Below are 8,376 nucleotides of genomic sequence, written 5' to 3'. Positions count from 1 at the left end.
AATCTATGGGGCCGCAAAATAAGGGCAAGTGTGAAAGAAGCCTTAGTCCCCTTTCACACATCAGTTTTTTGCCATCAGTCACAATCCGTTGGATCAACGGATCGGTCGTAGATTGTGAAAAACTGATGCGACGAATCCGTTTTTTCGCCGGATCCGATTAGCGGATCCGGCAAAAAACGGATCAGTCGCATCAGTTTTTCATCCTTATTTTTATCCGTTTTACGACAGATCCGCTTTTTAAAAACGCCGATGGGAGGCTCCCAAATGTGATTGGCTAATGAAAACCTATATATACAGTGTTTCTACATCCCATCTTTGACAGGTTGTAGAGCAAGTGGCAAAAATGGAATGTGTAATTGCGAACATTGTGAAGATTTATGTGGATTTTATTTTGAGGTGAATCGTTTGGAAGCGGTCGTTCTTGAAAAGGAGCGAGAAAGACAGAGCATCATGCGTCTGCGCTGGCGTCATTTTTGGATCCACCCAATCACTGCACTGAGAATGACATGTGGGGAGCATTCTACATTATATATGGAGTTGCGCGGAAACCCCAAAGTTTTTTTTAACTACATTCATCTGAAAGTGGTGAACTTTGATTTTTTGGTGGAACGTATTGGACATCTCATCCATAGAAATGACACGTATTGCCGATTCTCAATTTCAACGGTGGAGCGTTTGATGGTTACTCTTCGGTAAGCCATTTTTATTGTATCTCCTCCTGTTAAAGCTGACTTATAACTGTAATGTTGTTGCTGGTATTTTGTATTAATTATTGCCTTTCCTTTTTTAACAGATTCCTTGCAACTTGCGAATCCCTTTCCTCACTCCATTTTCAATTCAGACTCAGGATTTCCAACATATCGGGGATTGTTAAACACACCTGCCGTGCATTGTGGGACTGTTTACATGAAGAATATATCCCACAACGGAGAGTTGGCTGGACATAGCACAAAACTTTCTAAAAATTTGTCAGTTTCCCAATTGCTTGGGTGCAGTGGACGGGAAATATATTCGTATCGTCAAACCTGCTGCATCTGGCTCTGAATATTTCAATAAGAAATACAAAAACAAAAAATATTTCTCCATCGTGCTCTTGGCCTTTGCAGACGCACAAAACAAGTTTATAAGCGGTCAATATTAATATTAAGCTCCAATGGCTCTCAAGTTTTTAAATTGTCTGCAATGGGGCATCATTTATATGGAAACAGCTTCCAATTTGCACCACCAAGACCACTTCCTGAAACCTCTGGGCCATTAATGCCGTTTGTATGTGTTGGAGATGAAACGTTCCAACTCTCGGAACACCTGCTGAAGCCAAACGCAAGTAGTGGCTTGACGCCAACAAAAAGAGTTTTTAATTACCGCTTAACATGAGCATGAAGAATGGTGGAGTGCGCTTTTGGCATTCTCACATCCAAATGGTGAGTTCTGTTGACCGCTATTAACCTGAAGACTGACACTGTGGATGAGGTGGTGAAAGCTTGCGTGGTCCTGCACAATTTCATAGTATCCAAAGAACAGATTGCCATGGATGACAACTTCGTCGAAACCTCTTTGTATGATTATCATATTACTTTTCGAAGTCCTGTGTCAGTTTCAAGAATGATGGACAAATTTGCAGAGTACTTTATTTCACCTCAAGGAAGAGTAGACTGGCAGGATGAGAAGGTTTGATAGCTTTGTCTTTTGATATAATATATGTTGAAGTACAAACATTATTGCAGTTTTCATATTTGTGATAACACCATGATTTTTTTCTATTAACCAAAGTATTGGACCTTGTTACCCAAAGTATTTTACCTTATCATTAAATAAATGAAAGACAATAAAGCTTTTTAGAAAAATATAAATTTTTATTTCCTTCACAACATTTTATAAATTAAGGTAGTGAGGGGTGAAGATAGTAATGTAGGGGCTGACAGATCAAACCACCTCGACAGTGGGAGTATGGAGAGTAGATTGTGGTGGTGACAAATCAGAAACACAAGGTGAAGAGGTGGGGAAAGCAAGAAGATTGGTAGACAAAAAAAATGGAGTAGGGATGGGATTTGGTACGGTTTGAGGGGTGGAGTGGAGGGATTGGGAGACAGAAGAGGTGGTGGGTGAAGAAGAGGGCTGTATTTGGGGCATGATGGGTGTGGAAGGAGACAGGTGGTAGTGGGCAGGGGAGTACAGGTTGGGAAGGGAGTACTGACTGGGCAGGGAGTGGAGGCACAGATGCTGTGGTTGGGAACTGGTACGGGGCAGGAAGCTGGTTTTGTACAGGAGGGGGAGGAGGGACAATGGGTGGAGGGGGGAGCAGGTGCGGGAGGAATTACCGGGGCAGGTGCAGGGGCTTGGGAGCTAACCTATGCTAGAGCAAACTGACAGGCTTGCATTACATGCATCTGCTGGTCAGGAGATAGCTTGTCTATGCGCTCGACTACTGCCTGGAAAAAGGAATTATTGGGGATTTACTTGCATTTAAATGCATCCAATCTAGATGCGTGCTCAATTCAAAATATTGTTGTTCATGAGGTTAAATCCTGCAGTCATTTGCTCAGACAACAGTTTCAGCGATTTCTGGAAGGATGCATTTAGATGCAAGAACTTGGGCGCATAGCTCTTTTCCTGACCCCTCTGGCGCTGCCACCCAGAACCCACAGGTGTGGGTGGCAGCAGTGTCAGAGGGGTGGGGTAAAGGAAAAGCTACATCCTCACCAGCAGCTTCATTTAACGAAGTCTGCCACGATGCTCCAGCGCTGGTGGATGGGACTGAGGGACCAGATGTGAGGGAAGGTGCAGATGGGTCGGATCTGTCAAAGTGGTCCCCAGTGCAGTGGCGTAGGAAGGGGGGTGCGGGGGGGCGGGCCGCCCCGGGCGGCACAATGCGGGGGGCGGGCATCTAGCCCTGCTGGCACAAGCATCTTTTCATTCAGTGCAGGGCCAGGCAGTGCAGGCACATCGGGGTTAAGAACGCAGCGTAACTTTGTTTGTGGGCGGAGAGAGCACTTTTCCTGCTCTGCTCCTCTGCCCGCCCCTCCCTGGCTGCTGTGAAGTGAACACTTATCAGGACAGGCAGATTCTGGAGGAGCTCCTTCCTTGCCGCCCTGAGTGAGTGCGATGTATCGCTGTATTCTGACAGTCTGGGTGACCTGGGGCGGCCACAGCTGATATATATATACTTCAGCAGCCGCCCAGGCCCCCAGCACCTGTCCTGTATATGTATATACTGTATCTGTACAGCCTGCATGACAGTATATATAATATATATACAGGACAGGTGCTGGAGGCCTGGGCGGCTGCTGAAATATATACACTGCACAGTACCATCACTCCCCTGTATATATACACTGCACAGCACCACTGCCCTGTATATATACACTGCACAGTACCACTGCCCTGTATATATACACTGCACTGTACCACTGCACAGTACCACTGCCCCTGTATATATACACTGCACAGTACCACTGCCCTGTATATATACACTGCACTGTACCACTGCCCTGTATATATACACTGCACAGTACCACTGCCCCTCTATATATACACTGCACAGTACCACTGCCCTGTATATATACACTGCACAGCACCACTGCCCTGTATATATACACTGCACAGTACCATTGCCCTGTATATATACACTGCACAGTACCACTCCTCCTATATATATACACTGCACAGTACTGCTCCTCCTGTCCTGTATATATACACTGCACAGTACCATCACTCCCCTGTATATATACACTGCACAGTACTACTCCTCTGCCCTGTATATATACACTGCACAGTACCACTCCTCCTGTATATATACACTGCACAGTACCATCACTCCCCTGTATATATACACTGCACAGTACCACTCTTCCTGTATATATACACTGCACAGTACCACTCCTCCTGTATATATACACTGCACAGTACCATCACTCCCCTGTATATATACACTGCACAGTACCACTCCTCCTGTATATATACACTGCACAGTACCACTCCTCCTGTATATATACACTGCACAGTACCATCACTCCCCTGTATATATACACTGCACAGTACCACTCCTCCTGTCCTGTATATATACACTACACAGTACCACTCCTCCTGTCCTGTATATATACACTGCACAGTACCACTCCTCCTGTATATATACACTGCACAGTACCACTACCCCTGTATATATACACTGCACAGCACCACTGCCCTGTATATATACACTGCACTGTACCACTGCCCTGTATATATACACACTGCACAGTACCACTGCCCTGTATATATACACTGCACAGTACCACTCCTCCTGTCCTGTATATATACACTGCACAGTACCACTGCCCTGTATATACACACTGCACAGCACCACTGCCCTGTATATATACACTGCACAGTACCACTGCCCCTGTATATATACACTGCACAGTACCACTGCCCTGTATATATACACTGCACAGTACCACTGCCCTGTATATATACACTGCACAGTACCATCACTCCCCTGTATATATACACTGCACAGTACCACTCTTCCTGTATATATACACTGCACAGTACCACTCCTCCTGTATACATACACTGCACAGTACCATCACTCCCCTGTATATATACACTGCACAGTACCACTCCTCCTGTATATATACACTGCACAGTACCACTCCTCCTGTATATATACACTGCACAGTACCATCACTCCCCTGTATATATACACTGCACAGTACCACTCCTCCTGTATATATACACTGCACAGTACCACTCCTCCTGTATATATACACTGCATAGTACCATCACTCCCCTGTATATGTACACTGCACAGTACCACTCCTCCTGTCCTGTATATATACACTGCACAGTACCACTCCTCCTGTCCTGTATATATACACTGCACAGTACCACTCCTCCTGTATATATACACTGCACAGTACCATCACTCCCCTGTATATATACATTGCACAGTACCACTCCTCCTGTCCTGTATATATACACTACACAGTACCACTCCTCCTGTCCTGTATATATACACTGCACAGTACCACTCCTCCTGTATATATACACTGCACAGTACCACTACCCCTGTATATATACACTGCACAGCACCACTGCCCTGTATATATACACTGCACTGTACCACTGCCCTGTATATATACACACTGCACAGTACCACTGCCCTGTATATATACACTGCACAGTACCACTCCTCCTGTCCTGTATATACAGTGGGGCAAAAAAGTATTTAGTCAGTCAGCAATAGTGCAAGTTCCACCACTTAAAAAGATGAGAGGCGTCTGTAATTTACATCATAGGTAGACCTCAACTATGGGAGACAAACTGAGAAAAAAAAATCCAGAAAATCACATTGTCTGTTTTTTTTAACAATTTATTTGCATATTATGGTGGAAAATAAGTATTTGGTCAGAAACAAACAATCAAGATTTCTGGCTCTCACAGACCTGTAACCTCTTCTTTAAGAGTCTCCTCTTTCCTCCACTCATTACCTGTAGTAATGGCACCTGTTTAAACTTGTTATCAGTATAAAAAGACACCTGTGCACACCCTCAAACAGTCTGACTCCAAAATCCACTATGGTGAAGACCAAAGAGCTGTCAAAGGACACCAGAAACAAAATTGTAGCCCTGCACCAGGAAGACTGAATCTGCAATAGCCAACCAGCTTGGAGTGAAGAAATCAACAGTGGGAGCAATAATTAGAAAATGGAAGACATACAAGACCACTGATAATCTCCCTCGATTTGGGGCTCCACGCAAAATCCCACCCCGTGGGGTCAGAATGATCACAAGAACGGTGAGCAAAAATCTCAGAACCACGCGGGGGGACCTAGTGAATGAACTGCAGAGAGCTGGGACCAATGTAACAAGGCCTACCATAAGTAACACACTACGCCACCATGGACTCAGATCCTGCAGTGCCAGACGTGTCCCACTGCTTAAGCCAGTACATATCCGGGCCCGTCTGAAGTTTGCTAGAGAGCATTTGGATGATCCAGAGGAGTTTTGGGAGAATGTCCTATGGTCTGATGAAACCAAACTGGAACTGTTTGGTAGAAACACAACTTGTCGTGTTTGGAGGAAAAAGAATACTGAGTTGCATCCATCAAACACCATACCTACTGTAAAGCATGGTGGTGGAAACATCATACTTTGGGGCTGTTTCTCTGCAAAGGGGCCAGGACGACTGATCCGGGTACATGAAAGAATGAATGGGGCCATGTATCGTGAGATTTTGAGTGCAAACCTCCTTCCATCAGCAAGGGCATTGAAGATGAAACGTGGCTGGGTCTTTCAACATGACAATGATCCAAAGCACACCGCCAGGGCAACGAAGGAGTGGCTTCGTAAGAAGCATTTCAAGGTCCTGGAGTGGCCTAGCCAGTCTCCAGATCTCAACCCTATAGAAAACCTTTGGAGGGAGTTGAAAGTCCGTGTTGCCAAGCGAAAAGCCAAAAACATCACTGCTCTAGAGGAGATCTGCATGGAGGAATGGGCCAACATACCAACAACAGTGTGTGGCAACCTTGTGAAGACTTACAGAAAACGTTTGACCTCTGTCATTGCCAACAAAGGATATATTACAAAGTATTGAGATGAAATTTTGTTTCTGACCAAATACTTATTTTCCACCATAATATGCAAATAAATTGTTAAAAAAACAGACAATGTGATTTTCTGGATTTTTTTTTCTCAGTTTGTCTCCCATAGTTGAGGTCTGCCTATGATGTAAATTACAGATGCCTCTCATCTTTTTAAGTGGTGGAACTTGCACTATTGCTGACTGACTAAATACTTTTTTGCCCCACTGTATACACTGCACAGTACCACTGCCCTGTATATACACACTGCACAGCACCACTGCCCTGTATATATACACTGCACAGTACCACTGCCCCTGTATATATACACTGCACAGCACCACTGCCCTGTATATATACACTGCACAGTACCACTGCCCTGTATATATACACTGCACAGTACCATCACTCCCCTGTATATATACACTGCACAGTACCACTCTTCCTGTATATATACACTGCACAGTACCACTCCTCCTGTATACATACACTGCACAGTACCATCACTCCCCTGTATATATACACTGCACAGTACCACTCCTCCTGTATATATACACTGCACAGTACCATCACTCCCCTGTATATATACACTGCACAGTACCACTCCTCCTGTATATATACACTGCACAGTACCACTCCTCCTGTATATATACACTGCACAGTACCACTCCTCCTGTCCTGTATATATACACTGCACAGTACCACTCCTCCTGTCCTGTATATATACACTGCACAGTACCACTCCTCCTGTATATATACACTGCACAGTACCACTGCCCCTGTATATATACACTGCACAGCACCACTGCCCTGTATATATACACTGCACTGTACCACTGCCCTGTATATATACACTGCACAGTACCACTGCCCTGTATATATACACTGCACAGTACCACTCCTCCTGTCCTGTATATATACACTGCACAGTACCACTCCTCCTGTATATATACACTGCACAGTACCACTGCCCCTGTATATATACACTGCACAGCACCACTGCCCTGTATATATACACTGCACTGTACCACTGCCCTGTATATATACACTGCACAGTACCACTGCCCTGTATATATACACTGCACAGTAACACTCCTCCTGTCCTGTATATATACACTGCACAGTACCACTGCCCTGTATATACACACTGCACAGCACCACTGCCCTGTATATATACACTGCACAGTACCACTGCCCCTGTATATATACACTGCACAGCACCACTGCCCTGTATATATACACTGCACTGTACCACTGCCCTGTATATATACACTGCACAGTACCACTGCCCTGTATATATACACTGCACAGTACCACTCCTCCTGTCCTGTATATATACACTGCACAGTACCACTGCCCTGTATATACACACTGTACAGCACCACTGCCCTGTATACACTGCACAGTACCACTCCTCCTGTCCTGTATATATACACTGCACAGCACCACTGCCCTGTATATACACACTGCACAGCACCACTGCCCTGTATATACACACTGCACAGGACCACTGCCCTGTATATATACACTGCACAGTACCACTGCCCTGTATATATACACTGCACAGTACCACTCCTCCTGTATATATACACTGCACAGTACCACTCCTCCTGTATATATACACTGCACAGTACCACTGCCCTGTATATATACACTGCACAGTGCCACTGTCCTGTATATATACACTGCACTGTACCACTGCCCTGTATATATACACTGCACAGTACTGCTCCTCCTGTATATATACACTGCACAGTACCACTCCTCCTGTCCTGTATATATACACTGCACAGTACCACTCCCCCTGTATATATACA

The sequence above is a fragment of the Ranitomeya imitator genome, chromosome 2, assembly GCF_032444005.1.
Source record: "Ranitomeya imitator isolate aRanImi1 chromosome 2, aRanImi1.pri, whole genome shotgun sequence".
Lineage (NCBI taxonomy): Eukaryota > Metazoa > Chordata > Amphibia > Anura > Dendrobatidae > Ranitomeya > Ranitomeya imitator.
The sequence above is the reverse complement of the archived record's forward strand: the minus strand, read 5'-3'. Positions refer to the sequence as shown.